The following is a 16,670-nucleotide window of genomic DNA, read 5'->3' as shown; positions in this document are numbered from 1 at the left end:
TAACCATTTTAATGTCATGATACAATTGCAAGAATTTGGATTACTGTATATCATTTAAAATTTCATTTTCGTTTCTTGATGATTATGATCAACACGATTTCATCATAAAATATGAAAAACTAAAAGGATTTTATTGGTAGAAATCAGCAACACTTATTGCTCGGGAGAAGCCATATTGGACAGTCAACAGTGGTACGTGATAAACATATATTAATCCTAAAATAGTTAACCACGTGTTTAATATTGACAAAACTATAGAAATACGGTAATCACTGGTTGATAAGTGCAAAGCCTTATTTTTGCAGGCAGTGCCGTGTGTAAGCAAAGATTTAACGACTTTATCGTAGATTTATTACTTTCTGGTGAAAATGTTTTCTTTAGAAGATTTCAGGAAGAAGTTCAGTATCTCTTAATCTTTTTTTCTATTTTTTTTTTTTTTTTTTTTTTTTGTTCATGTGTTTTGCCTTGGAATTTTTGTTATTTCATGTTTTGTCGTATAAAGCATTTCCTATATAGATAACAAAACGCTAAATACATTCAAATACTCATCTGTTTGTATCAAGGTAGCTCTGCACGTTCCAATCAAATTTCAGAATATACAAAGGAAAAGGTAGGGTCGTTATCTTGATTTTTTATCAGGCTGATTTATTAAGTTTGAACATCAACTTTTCAAAAGGGGAGTGTATAAAAAAATTTAATTACATTCAAACAGAAGATTATCTACAGTTTTGATTTTTAATGTAACTTTCACAGATTGATATCAACGTGTTGTTTAGTACGTGGTCATATATAATGTATAGGTCCGAAATATTTTATTTATCTTTTAAAACCATGAATTTCAAACGAATTCGAAGGCATTATTTGGAATGATTTCCAGTGTCAACATTTTTGTATTCACTCTTTTTCTTTAGAAAGAACGTAATGTTAACGGTCTTGAACTCCACTATTCGGAGAATAGAGGAGCTATTCTACTCGCCCGGGCGTGCGTGAGCTTTCTTGGTTAAAGTTTTTCAACCTTTGTCTTTCTGTCATATCTTTGTTACTATTGCTTATATTTTACTGTAACTTCAAATTAACATTGTCCAGCATACAAACAAAGTATGTGCAGGGGCTGGGCCCATTATAAGTAAGGTCACCAAGGTGTTTAACTTAGGTTATTTTTAAGGTTAAAGTGTTTCGGCAACCTTTGTTTTTTGTCATATCTTTCTTACTATTGCTTATATCTTACTGTAAGTTCACTTAAACATTGTTCAGCATACAAAGTATGTGCAGGGGCTGGGCCCATTATACCCAAGGTCAAGGTCACCAAGGTGTTATACTTAGGTTATTTTTAAGGTTAAAGTGTTTCGGCAACCTTTGTTTTTCTGTCATATCTTTGTTACTGTTGCTTATATCTTACTGTAACTTCACATAAACATTGTCCAGCATACAAAGTATGTGCAGGGGCTGGGCCTATTATACCCAAGATCAAGGTCACAAAGTTGTTATACTTGGAATTATTTTCATGTTAATTTTTTTTTTCGAAAACTTCGTTTATAGACATGTCGATAATGACTTGAAATTTAAAATATTTCTTTATAATCATCATCTGTATGTGTGGTTACAATCCCCATAACTCTTATTGTGTTTTTGACAGAATTATGCCCCTTTCATACTTATCGTTTTGGCAATCTTCGCTTTCTGGATATAACTTTAGTACAATATAAAATAAAGACTTGAAACTTAAAATGTATCTTTATCATCATCATCTGCATGTGTGATAACAATCCCCATAACTCTGATTTGTATTTTTGACCAAATTATGCCTCTTTCATACTTAATTGTTTTTGACAAATTTCGTTTTCTAGACATAACTTTGGCACTATATACGATAATAACTTGAAACTCAAAATATATCTTTACCATTATCATCTGCATGTGTGGTAACAATCGCAATAACTCTAATTTGTTTTCTTAACAGAATTATGCCCCTTGATCCTTTTCAAGTAGAGGTCTCTTATTGAGACATATACTTTCCGCAGCCTTAACGTACTAAAACGTATTAGCGTCTGATGGCCCTTTCACGCTTCCGTAGAAACAACATTTATTACACGAAACTTATTTTGAAAATATTTCTGAAATGTCTAGGTCTGCAGCTCTCAAATACGGTTATATCTTACATCTGAGGCATATACTGACACTCTCAGACAACATCAAAAATGACATTTTAAGCGATTTGATGATGTTCCAAAATTATCAATGTACCCTTGGTCCGTTGGTGGGATTTGTGTTTATCCAGAGCTCAAATATTTTTTCATAGATTAAAAGTTGACATTCTGTACTAAAGCCCAGGTAATTTCTATTCGTAATAAAGTGCTGAAAATTGGCACCCCTATAGCAAAAAAAAAAAGTCCACACGCATACATTTAGACGGGTTAACCCCTGTGCTTGACCCCTGACTATCCACGAATCAAAATGCGGCTTTCGTTTTCAAGTTTAGCATTTCTACTTTTTTTGTGACGTCATTTTCTGTGTTGTCAAAAACACAGATATGCCTGGCGAGATTGCATAAATATGTGCTGGCCGTCCTAAGGATTCATTTTACTGTCAAGTCGCCGGATAGTGGAGCGCGCTGTCTCGCGGACAGCTCTTGTTATAAATGTACACGCTGGAAGCAGCCATACGAGGATTTTCCTTTCCCTAGCATAATTAGGATATATTACGAATATCTAGGTCAGAAAACCTTTCGTAAAGCAGTTCCGAGTGGGTCACTGAATTAATATGTAAGAAAAATAACGTTTACAGTTTATGAACAGTTTCATCAGTGTTATATTAGATAATCATACATCTCCGTCCGTTTGTCTGTGTACCTTCCGTTCCCGGACACCTCCTTTCCGGACCATATGTAGTACTATATTTAAAATAAAACTGTCAAGGAAAAACGGTTCTGTCCTTTTAACTTTAGGCCACGCACAGTTTAAGTATTTACCTTGATATATATCAGTTAGTTTTAATCACAATCTGTATTATTTAAATAACATTGCCCATCAGTATACAATGCATACCAGAAATATTCATTGCATTTCAAACGGCAACATTAAAATCTAGATTTTATGCTGTCATTCTTATATTAAATGAATGTTGACTTATTAATGTACTGTAGACGTATATCAAAAGTCTTACGATAGATACATTGAATTTCAAAGGGGGACAGGGCCTGGATGGATAACGATAGCCGATCAGTCAAAGTTTCTAGAACCCAACTAACAACTTTACATGTTGACCGCTTATGCTTGTTTTGTTCTTTACTCATAAAAAAGTAAATAACTGTTCATAGCCTTTGATTCCTTCGCTCTGTTTGACGCATTTATGAAAAAGTCATTTTGAGTATTCTTTTCTAAAGTTTTTACCTTCATCAAAGGTATGTAGTTTCTTTGTGAACATAAAAATGTATTGCTGTTTATGGGAAAACATCGGTATCATTTTGCACTTTCAAGTCATCTTTAGTATCTTTCATATAAAAACTAGTAGTTTATCCTTCTTTTCTTATAGTATCTGGTTGCTGTCAGGTAGATTTAAATGTCTCGATAGTGTTACCTGTTACCAGAACAAAGAGGTTTTATTGAATTAATCATATAAAATTTCACTATGTCTGAAATATAGTACACCATGATCTATGTCCTAATATGTCGTCAAATAACATTTACATTTATTTGATAACTTGAGAACATAATTTTTATGCCCCTGAAGGGAGGCATATAGTTTTTGAACCGTCTGTCTGTCTGTCGGTCTGTCGGTCTGTTAGTCTGTCGGTCTGTCGGTCTGTCCGCAATTTTCGTGTCCGGTCCATATCTTTGTCATCGATGGATGGATTTTCAAATAACTTGGCATGAATGTGTACCACAGTAAGACGACGTGCAGTGCGCAAGACCCAGGTCCGTAGCTCAAAGGTCAAGGTCACACTTAGACGTTAAAGGATAGTGCATTGATGGGCGTGTCCGGTCCATATCTTTGTCATCGATGGATGGATTTTCAAATAACTTGGCATGAATGTGTACCACAGTAAGACGACGTGCAGTGCGCAAGACCCAGGTCCGTAGCTTAAAGGTCAAGGTCACACTTAGACGTTAAAGATCATTTTTCATGATAGTGCATTGATGGGCATGTCCGGTCCATATCTTTGTCATTCATGCATGGATTTTAAAATAACTTGGCATGAATGTGTACCACAGTAAGACGACGTGCAGTGCGCAAGACCCAGGTCCGTAGCTTAAAGGTCAAGGTCACACTTAGACGTTAAAGGATAGTGCATTGATGGGCGTGTCCGGTCCATATCTTTGTCATCGATGGATGGATTTTCAAATAACTTGGCATGAATTTGTACCACAGTAAGACAACATGTCACACGCAAGACCCAGGTCCGTAGCTCAAAGGTCAAGGTCACACTTAGACGTTAAAGATCATTTTTCATGATAGTGCATTGATGGGCATGTCCGGTCCATATCTTTGTCATTCATGCATGGATTTTAAAATAACTTGGCATGAATGTGTACCACAGTAAGACGACGTGCAGTGCGCAAGACCCAGGTCCGTAGCTTAAAGGTCAAGGTCACACTTAGACGTTAAAGGATAGTGCATTGATGGGCGTGTCCGGTCCATATCTTTGTCATCGATGGATGGATTTTCAAATAACTTGGCATGAATTTGTACCACAGTAAGACAACATGTCACACGCAAGACCCAGGTCCGTAGCTCAAAGGTCAAGGTCACACTTAGACGTTAAAGATCATTTTTCATGATAGTGCATTGATGGGCATGTCTGGTCCATATCTTTGTCATTCATGCATGGATTTTAAAATAACTATGCATGAATGTGTGACACAGTAAGACGATGTGTCGCGCGCAAGACCCAGCTCCGTAGGTCAAAGGTCCTAAACTCTAACATCGGCCATAACTATTCATTCAAAGTGCCATCGGGGGCATGTGTCATCCTACGGAGACAGCTCTTGTTAAACATGATTTTTCTTTCGACCTTAAATGAATTAAAACACTTTTCAGCTCACCTGAGTCCGCCGTCCATGTATCCGCCATCTGTCCATAACTTCTTTAAAGAACATCTCCCACAATGCTAATTCTTCCAAACTTCACAAGGTGGTCCCCTTTCAGATTCCTTCAAATCTACACTATCCTTGAGGAATTTATGGCAACAAAAAGGAAAACCTTAAAGTTCTGCTTCTCAGAAACAGCTGGCTCATTTTTTAATAAATTCACAGAAATGTTCCTTGGAGTAACCTCCTATCAATTTATCTCGGATCATTTTGTTTCGTTAAAACTTTGCAACCAGTTTAAGGGACTGGTTTTCCGTGTATGACAATATGGAAAACTTATAAAGATTGCACAATTGCCAGATAGGTTTAGAGCTTGGGTGACCGTCAACTAGTTTCCTTCCAATTATTCTATTTCATTAAATAACATGACTGTCAGGGGGCGGCGCTATTTTTCCCAATATAACTATATGGAACAAAATGAAAATCTCCTCCTCCCAAACCGCCAGCCCGATTTCAAAATTGTTTTGACCACAAAGTTCCTTAGGTGATACTGTACTAAATACCTCAAATCATATTGTCGTTAAAACATGTCCGCAAGGGGACGGGGGTGGGGGGAATGTTTGAAAATGAAACCGCTGGATCGATTTTGAAATAGTTTCAAACATTATTTCTTGTTCAAAATTATTCCATCCACCTGTGAATGCCAGGTGAGCGACCTATGGTAATTATGGCCTCTTGTTTGAATTTACAAGTGTACGCAATAGTTATATATGTACGATATTATTGCACATGAACAATCAGATTCTCGCCAGAGAGGTCGTTACTTTACGTTGTTTATGTTTTTGTTGATTTTTCACTAAACATGGTACAAAATAAGAAAATTCTAATGAAGCCCATATTTTGTGAGGATCAAAAGTGATATCGCAAGAATAAGTTACAATGTATGTCTCTAGACAAAAGAAATGGGACCATTACCTTTACATACCAAAACAGTTTGCGGCCTGGAAACTCGAGTATTCATGGTATTTCTTGTGTTCATTCTTGTTTTTAATTTGATATGTACATGCATGATTCATTCGCTTAATTATTTAGATTCTTATGAATATGAAATGCGCGAAAAAGGTAATTTAAAAACGATAAAATATTATTATAACTATTATTTTCAAAACTCTGATGTAAAGTATAAAAAACCTCTTGATTATGCAAAAACATATTGATACAATACTATAGATAAATGTTATGTTTTTTTTGCAGTTTATTTCTTTACTGTTTTAATCTTTATATGCTATATTTTGATATCCATATGGATTTATCACGGCGTTATAGTTCACTTGATATCCAAAGGAATTAACCACGGGGATATATTTCGCTTGATATCCATAGGGATTAACCACGGTGATATAGTTCGCTTGATAACCATATGAAATTATCACGGCGTTATAGTTCGCTTGATATCCATAAGGATTTATCACGGCGTTATAGTTCGCTTGATATCCATAGGGATTAACCACGGTGATATATTTCGCTTGATATCTACAGGGAATTACCTCGGAGTATAGTTCGGGTGATATCTACAGGAATTTACAACATCGATATAGTTCACTTGATATCTGTAGAGATTTACCACGGCAGTGTAGTTCGCTCAGTATCTTTAGGGATTTACCACGGCGGTATAGTTTGATGTGTTTCCCATTAAAGCTTAAAATTTTTCATTAATGACTCTTAACTTTTCTGTTGTAACTAGCATGAGTAATTGTATTCAAGATGAGTTGTACCTATTTGAAATATCTTATCTTTGAAAAATCTTAGATCTTATTTCAGAATATCAGAAATTCTATCTTCTGTTTATCAGCATGTTTACTTTATTCATGATTATTAAAACACGGCTGCATGTGTATGGTATTAGGGATGCCTTGATTAATATACTCGGAAGTAAATAAGGTGAAATGTTTATGACAAAAACAATTCATATTCTCAGAGACTTTAGTGTTACTTTATTTGAACCAACAATGAATCAACATCTGATATTGTATAACTTAATGATGAACTTTATTTGCATCTTTAGACCAGTAATTATCTCTAGTTGCTAATCCCATTTATTTATTTATTTATTTATATTTTCTACTGCCTGTTAAGACAACATTTTCAATTACATTAGTACGTGCGTAAAGTATGTAACAGTGAAAATCTAAAAACCAACAAATGAAAGAAACGTGAACTAAACTGAAAAACTGAATTAATTTGATAAAACGCCTGTTTTTTATACAATGACGTAATTATTCAATGGCGTTGTACATTTAATTTAATTAGCCTTGATGAAATGTAAAAACTTACAAAAAAACTAATAGCTGCTGTTATCGCATTTAAAACAATTATCAAAAGCGTTTAAAACAATGCCATGAAGGCTCTAAAATACAGTGTCTTAAGATTTTGTTTGTATGTATCAAGTGATTCACTTTTGCCTAATGCTAACGGCAGTTCATTCCACAGTTTTGGACCAATAGTACAGAAACTTCTATTATTGAATGTTTTGCACTTGTTGTATGGAACAACATTACGACATTCAAAATTCATATGTTTTGAATATGTTGCATCTTACGCACATCACCGTTAGCTACACCATAAAAGTATGCCATTGTAGTAATCCAGATGTGAAATAAACGAGCACATTTTAGTTTAGTACTTTGGACAGAACAACATTTTGTGCTACTACATCTTTTCTTGCCCATATCTACGTTTGACTACAGACAAATCCTGATTCCCCAATTCTACATCCTGATATCCATATCTGCAGATAAAGGCTGATGTCCAGATTCTCTGCATCTGGTGCCCAAATGTTATTATCTGTAGATAGGTCCTGATGCCCAGATTCTACACATCTGTACATAAATCCTGATGCCCCTTTTATACCCTGATGACCAGATTCTACACATCTGTAGATAATACTGATACCCCTTTTTATAAATCTGTAGGCAAATCCTATGATGAACAGCTACATATGACCACATATGGTAAACCAGTACACGTCCCAGTAATACACATATGCTGATAATTCCTGGTGTCCCGATTTAAAGATCTGTAGATAAAAACTGATGTCCCAGTTCTACTGATCTGCAGATAATGCCTGATTTCAAAATCCCGCCCCAGGGGCAATTGATTTCACATAGGAAAATCTTCAAAAAAATTCTAAAAATAAACCAGAAGGCATAGATCTTAGATATTTGACATGTAGCATTGCCTAATAGACTTCTACAAAATTTGTTCAAATCATGACCCCCGGAGTAAAATTGACTCCGCCCCATGAGGTTACTTGATTGTACATTGAAAAATCTTCAAAATTTTCTAAAAATAAACCAGAAGGCCTAGAGCTTAGATATCTGACATGTAGCATTGCCTAGTGGACCTCTACAAAATTTGTTCAAATCTTGACCCCCCCCCCCCCCCCCACCTCCCTGGTCAAATTGACCCAGCCCCAGGGGTTACTTGATTGTACATAGGGAAATCTTCATAAATTTGCTCAAAATAAACCAGAATGCCTAGATCTTAGATATTTGATATGTAGCATTGCCTAGTAGACTTCTACAAACTTTGTTCAAATCATGACCCCCGGGGGAAAATTGACCCCGCCCCAGCGGTAACTTAATTGTACATCGGAAAATCTTCAAAAACTTTCTAAAAATAAACCAGAAGGCCTAGAGCTTAGATATTTGGTGTGTAGCATTGCGTAGTGGATCTCTACCAAGTTTGTTCAAATCATGACCCCGGGGTCAAGCTTAAATGCAAATCTTCATAGCAACCATTTAACCAGGTGAGCGATATTGTTCATATATCTCTGTAGATACATCCAGATACCCAGATTCTATACAACTGTAGATAAATCCTGATCATTAAAAATAGGATGAACAACTGCATATGACCACAGATGGTAAAGCAGTGCAGGCCAGTTGCGGGGCATTATAAAACAATTAAAAAGGTAGACCTAGTATATCTACATTGGTTACGGTTGCCTCAATAGAAGTTGTGCAATCTTAAATATTTTATTTTAATTCTCCTATATCAAATTTTAATATGTGTAGACTATCATACATAGATATTACAGCCGAGGAAACTATCCGTTTTGTTATGCAATTAACCCTCTGAACAAACATCACAGGAAAGAATTACATGTGTTTGTTGTAAAAGGTTGTTCTTTTATTAATGTACAAATTGACAATAGCTGCCTTTGTAGAGCGGTGTCTTCTCTGTAGATAACATATGTTTTACTGTGTATATCGAACGTTTCTGTATGAAATTATGAAATTATCAGATATGGCCGAAAACCCACATCTAACTCGACTGATTAAGATTAATGCACGTTATATCAATTTATGTACCAAATGCCCTGAGACTTGAACACTCAATTAATGTGGAAGGCTGATTAATCCTAAAGAAGCATGTTACATAAAGAGTAAATGCGTTATGTGATAAACCTGTAGTGTTAGACAAAGATAAAGATGTCCTGATGTTTTATAAACAAAGCCTGTTTTACTTGTGAATTGCCTTTTTTAATTGAAAATAATATTCACATTGTCTAGTTTACTCTCGTTTTTGCTGCATGCTTTTTTGCTTATTTATACTGTAATGATTCGTTTAGAAATTCTTCAATGTCTCGCTACCGCCGGTAAAAAAAAGAAACAATATTGCAGGTTTTTTTTTTCAAAACCAATAATTTCAAAGGCCCTTGGCGAGTAACTATTTCTTTCAGCGCGCAAGTTAACTTTAAAATTACCACCATAACTCATACATGTGCGTGTATCCAAGAATCACTTCATCAAACTTACTCAGTAATAATATACCAAAATAAAATAACCTGCTTATGAATTATCTATTGTCGTGGGTAACGTATCTAAATATAATTCATTTTATCAGTATATTTGCTTTCTTTTGCATTATTTTCGTTTCACATAATATAATAATAATTGATATCTCAAGAGTGTAAATACACTCAAATATTTTCACACGAAGTTATATCTTTTCATCAATGATATGGTTTTGTATCTTGTTACACAGCGGGTTCAAAGACGCTTCTAACTCATGAATCAATTGCAAAAGAAATTATATACCTGCGTATCTGTACAGCATGTTTGCATATAGACGTTTTTATAATTAAACTAATCGTCATAAATCTTGACTTCTGTAAATTGAGTTAGACATTCAAACGTCTGTATCTCTCTTTATTGACTTTCGTGTATTACTTGTATTATTTGTTGGTTAATACGAGTGCGCCATTTTTTGTTGTTATAAAACATATAATTTTGAAAAAAAAAAACTGCACAAGAACAAACAAGAGGGTCATGATGGCCCTGGATCGCTCACCTGAGTAATATGAGTTACATGATTCAAATGTTAAACTGATGATAAAATATTAGGAAGGTCAGTAGGTCATATTCATGGTTAATGAAATTCAGTTTTACGATTGATGTGCAAAACTGTATATGTCATCAAAATTTCAAGGATGTATCTTAAAAAACAAGAAAGTAGGTCAGTAGGTCAAGGTCACAGTCAAGTGACATCATATTACTTGGGGTCATCAGGTAATTATAATTAAACAGTCTTGGAAATAGGATCAAATGATTTTTAAGTATTTTTTCCTAAATAAATTACGCCATGCTGTTGCATACGTTTTGACGTCGTTGTTATGACGTCCATCGAGTCGGATCCGTATCCCTTGAATAAAAAAAGCTAAGTTTTGCAGAGATGTTTCCCACATTTTAGCAAGGAGAAAACGTTACTGCTAGTATGTCGGTTCAAGCTCAAAGCAGCAAAATAATATCTGAAGTCCTTTCTTCGTTCGAGGATTTTATGACTTGACTCAAATGTATTACAAGATGATATGCATAGCACAACTTTTGGTCATGTTGATTCAGTGTGGACTGTGGAGGTCGTACAGTGAAAGCAGGGTGAAAAGGGCGATAGCACACTTGAATGGTATTTGGATGTCTTTACACATATGTTTAACATGTTGAGAACGTATATTTGAACTATGTCAGATCGAGATACATTTAGGTCAAAGGTCAATCACAAAGTGTGTACTAGTTCAAGGTCAAAACAAAACATAAATATATAAGAAACTAGATGTAATGATAAATAAATATATTAAATATGAACCGTATACTTACTGTATGGCTGTCGTAATGTTGTCTGAATATAGCAAAACGAAATACTTTTAGCAATGTAAACTATATACATAGGTTGGCATATAGTATAGTGGATTGAAACTGACACCTTTTACTCACTGCAGTGCTTATTGTGTTACATGCGTGACCCTTTCGGCATTTTCATATATCATTAAAATCATATCATTGTTTTATTGATGTAATTTTTATCTTATAGACAAGGTGTAACCGATCTCTGTAAAATGAGGTTGCAAACAAAACCGTAATGAATTATTCCTTTCTTTGTATACGTTATAAAGGCACTATCTGTCTCTATAATTTGCCAAAAAACGGCGTTAAACTTAGAAATCGATACATATATACCTTGTTTATTTGATGATGGCTTTTTAAACTATCATCTGGCCATTCAATTTCATTTACAGTATCTTTAAACAAAATGATTGAAGTTCTGTTTATTGGACAAAGGGCTAAAAGAACACTTTGAACTATACTTCCAGACACATTTAGCATACCATAGTGGTGATAACAATTATTATGTTGATCAGTGGAGAAAACGACTAAGGTTTGAGAACTCCAGTAAGACGTGCTTCCCTCAAAACCTTTAATGGCAAGGATTTAACAATGTAACCATGATTTTGCACATGGTGATCTCAGCGATAGATTGCACATGGTGATCTCAGCGATAGATTGCACATGGTGATCTCAGCGATAAATTGCACATAGTGATCTCAGCGATAGATTGCACAGTCTGGCACGCGCAGGTGTTATCGTGTTTTAACATGTGATCAGGTAATTTAGAGGTTATGATATATATTTAAAGATAAATCCATTAAATATTGGCCATGATCTTGTTCTCACCACTACTCAGATTTCTAGCTTCTTACATCATGCACATTGCGGTCAACCGCATCAGTTTTTGCAAATTACGCAGGTGTAGAATGTAAAACTTTGTAATTTGATAATCATAATTTCAACAAGAAAAAGATAGGCATATACATTTGTTGCACATTATAGGTAAGTTTCATGGCAAGTGATATGTAAATGTAGTGCATCATCATATTAATCCTGCAGTTATTATTAAAACATGTTGCTATTTATTCCAGAACCAATTTCTAGTCCAATGATCGAAATATATGTATGTAAAATACTTTATTAATAATTTAGTATCAGTACATGTACGTTTTCCATTATAATTATCTCCAAGACCAATTTACCATCAGAAATACTAATCACGGTTTGGTAGTTTAAGTAGTTTAAGTGTCTCAATTAAGAGGCATATTAATTTATTAAGGCATATAATCATTATAAGTGTGAATAGTGCAGAGATAACCAGACGTTCTAGACATCAGATGAAAAATAATCCAACACTTTACTTCGGGAAAGTGATCTCAAGATGTATTATTTTCTCTATCTAAAATTAGTTTTGCCGATCTCTGGTACGAATCAGATGTATATCAATTCGAATATTGGAAGTAAAACTGCAAAGCTAAAAGATCATGTATTTTGAATGATTCAGAGAAAACGCTTAAATCTGATAAATAGTTCACTATGAAAAAGCAGGCAATCGCGCAACCCTCGTTACTTTTATGTAGCAAAACAAAGAACAGAAATCAACGAAACCTTTTCAACTTATGTAAAAGTTTTGCTTACATTAATATCTCTACAGATCGCGATATGTAAGGTCTTTTATGCTCTATTTAACTAAACCTATGTGTATGCTTCGCATAACTTCTTAAATTGTTTGTACTTTTGCGATCATATAAAGGATTACTAGTATAAGCTGTCTAAGCTATCAGCTGTTTATGTATGCGTACGTCTTTATTTTGTACTTACTAGTATTATTCTGGCTTTTATTTGAAAATCCCTGACTGTAGAGACTGGTCAGGACTGCCGACAAACTTTAACTGATACCTAGCCATGCATAATTGGCAGGCCATTAACATTTGATTTCAATGATCTAATATATGTAAAAACTGAACATTTTGATAATAAATGTTGGCACATGTATACAGAAAAGTAACAGATCATATATGATAATTATAATTATTGGCAGCTGTTTTCATATTTTACATCTTAGTCTTGGTACTTATATTCATGTTATCATTTATATTTTGCAATATTCAAGGTATAGAAATTATCTACAGAAAGATATCAGATTTTTTTAGTAGAAGCTTACACATTTTTTGATAAAAATAAATAACAACAAGTAGCGATTTCCGCAACACCTTTCTATATATTTAAACAATTCTTATGTTTTCGCAACAAAAAATATACTAAGCACAAGTATTTACCATCCCCATGAACTCAGGTGACTACGACATCATATTTATATGGCGGAACATTCCAGATACTACTGTTTACATAAGTCACGTCGTCATACGAGATACGTGCATTTTATTGGACCGTTACGCATGGAAAGCGAGTGCTACGACGCGACGTTAGTAGACGTTTTAAGTGTTTCAGAGATATATTCTTTCAAAAGTATGGGACACTAGATCAAATGAAACAATGAAATGAAGGGAAAACCAAAACTAAAAATATGTCAGACATTTCACGAGGCAGAATACGAATGCTTTACATTTATTTGATCCTGACTAGAAATGTTTTAGTAGTAGAAAAGTAGTACCGTTGTTAATATGAAAGGCAACAAAAGTCAGATTAGCGAGGTGTTAAGTATTGATTTTTAAACTGCACCTCTTTCTTTTTACTGTGCGTCTTGTCATGTAATTTTCCACGAACAGTCGGGGTCAGGACCTCCACTCCCCCCCCCCCCCCCGCCCTCCGCCCTTGCCAACTGTTTGCCGATATTTTTAGCATTGTGACACATACTGAGCATAGGTAATGATCATAAAACGGATTTTGTTTCAATTTCAGAATGTTTTGAAAATACACTTTATTACAGTCAATTCTCTTTAAAGGTAAAGATGGCCATATGTGAAATTGACTTTGGGAACACTTCTTTGCGCTGTACCCTCCCCCATCCCCCCGCTTTGTATAGCGTGTCATAAACCGGGTACCAAAATTAATACGCTTACGACTTTTTCAAACCTGATCATCACTTCCTATGATTCAAATCCAATTCTGGTACCCGACCACGATATACGCAGTACAAAGCTGGGATCAATACGCAGGGAAGTGTTCCATACATTGTCAAGTAAAACTGATCGATTTATGATAGTTATCGATTTCTCGTCGGAACATGAAAGTCAGTTGTCAAGATTCTTGTCATTTGACAGACTGGTTACAGACCCGTCGATTGATACCAGGGATTAAAAGTAGGTGCTAATCAACTATTGCTACCTAGTGCCAATTTCACAGATGCCTATATTTACCTTTAAAGAGCATTGATGGTAAAAAGATGCATTTTCAAAACAAGCTGAAATTACAACAAAACCCGCTTTGTGGTCGTTACCTATGCTCAGTATAAGTTACAATGCTAAAATATTGGCTATATTGTCTGTTGAATTTTCTGTACGATGGTACCCTAGGAATATCACGAACCTTAAATTGTATTGTATTTTGATATTATAGTAAACTGACTAAATAATTGCAACATTTAAATATTTTCAACTGCAGAGAAGCCTGAAGGTACGGATTACGTGCCAGCTTTAATATTCGAATCTTCCCAGGGCTGGCGAATGATTTAATGATAATTTTAAGAAAATGTCAAACTCTTTAAATGTTCAATATTTGAACGTGCACAGTTCAGCATACGCACAGTTCGGTTTTTAGAAAATGCATGTTTAAAAGGCAAACGCGTTTGTTAAACAACATTCAAACATGTTCAAACCATATTCACATTACTGTAGTTGTCTGCGGCAAGTCACGTTAAGATTGTCTTAGATGTCAAGTTCACATTATTATGACTCACTGTAAACCGAAATACCCACCTTATTGACGTAACATACTCTAAGATTTGAATGTATGCTCATTTCCAACCGGAAGCAGATATTGAGAATTTCCAACAACATTTACGACATACCAGATGTGTTTGTATATTCATCATTCTGGACAATGAACTCTGCTGAAATAATGGGAACATTATTGCGGTAAAATGACGTCACATACGTTAGGACGCTGTGTGTTAGTAACCTCTCAAAATTAATTTTTGAGCACCTTTTTATTTGAAAAACATGTTAACATCCATTATTTACTATAATGTTTCTTCCGTTTTTAAAAATGACCATAATATTGCAGCTTTAGGTACAATGCGAAATGTATGAAAAAGATTCTTGATGACTGATTTTATTGGGAACATAGACTGGCATATTTCAAATAAAGTGGGCAGCATTACTTGTAGTAACTATTTTCCTTTCTTCGTTCATATCCAAATTACCATCCTAAAAGTCCTTATTTCAGAAAAAAATAGTATTATTGTGAAGAAAATTCATATTACCATGGAAACGAACCCAGCGATCTATCGGTCTATCTTCAAAATTTAAAGGCTTTGACACTGACCAATTTAAGGTTTCAGCTTTTTTACTGTATTTAAAAATGGTTCCGTTGAATCATATATGCAAGCACACATGGATTTCAATATAAAAGTCAGATGAGAAGTACTGTTTCAGGCATTTTAAGCACTGATGTCGGTTCGGATATAAAAATGATACTTACTTTAAAACTTTAATCTAATCTTTTGCAGCTATCTGAAGAAAGACAAAAATTAAAATTGTTTTATATCTTTAAAGATAGAAGACATCTAAAGCTTTAAGATACAGTTGGGTACGATGTTAACTGATTAATATTCTGTTAATAAATTGTCCCTCATATTCCATTTAGATCATAGAGAAAATTGCACTGACGCTTTTACCTTATATTACAAACTATTTGATACAATAATAAAACTATTAAAAACGCAGATATCTGTGGATAAGGCAACACGGATTAAGACAAAAAGTGTTAAATATCCACGTTGTCCTTCTTTCAATACAAAATACCTTTGTAGGTCATGTACTTCACGCCAAGATGAAGTTTTACATCAAGGGACAAAGACAAACAAAGACAAGGTTTTAGCAGGTAAAACTTTAAATTGGACAAAGTACTGTTAATTTCTGCGGTTCAGTTAATCATAATCTGCCCAGGTTGCAAGGTATTCTAGGTCCTTATGTAGTGAAACTGGTTCAAAACTTTATACGATCTAATGTAGTCAACACTAGCATATTACCTTGATTACCAGTTGTCGTGGTACACTCTATAACGAGTCGCCCTAGGTCAGATTATAAGGAAGATGACTGTTTCGTTGAGAGATATTTTAATGCCACTAACAGAGATTTATTACATTACTCCTTATCAATACTTTGTGCTAATGTTCAGCACTAAATTTTGATGTGCTTGGGTAAATAAATAAAGAAAACAAATTATGAATTTTATTTGTGATTTCATGTAACAAAACACTTGCTGAGTGGTGTGTATGTCAATAGTCAAAAATGTTGGCCCCCGACCCTTCTGACCTCGGGCAATAGTTTTGAAAATTGGCCGGCAAGTCATT

At 34.6% G+C, this 16,670-nt stretch overlaps 1 protein-coding gene across 2 annotated transcripts in view; it reads left to right on the top strand.

Annotated features, from left to right (window-relative positions):
- Positions 1–16,670, top strand: part of LOC123557435 (uncharacterized) — a 173,443-nt gene that overhangs the window by 59,957 nt on the left and 96,816 nt on the right. The window lies entirely within an intron of this gene.

This window comes from Mercenaria mercenaria, chromosome 5 (genome assembly GCF_021730395.1).
Source record: "Mercenaria mercenaria strain notata chromosome 5, MADL_Memer_1, whole genome shotgun sequence".
Lineage (NCBI taxonomy): Eukaryota > Metazoa > Mollusca > Bivalvia > Venerida > Veneridae > Mercenaria > Mercenaria mercenaria.
This window is presented reverse-complemented; position numbering and strand designations above follow the sequence as displayed.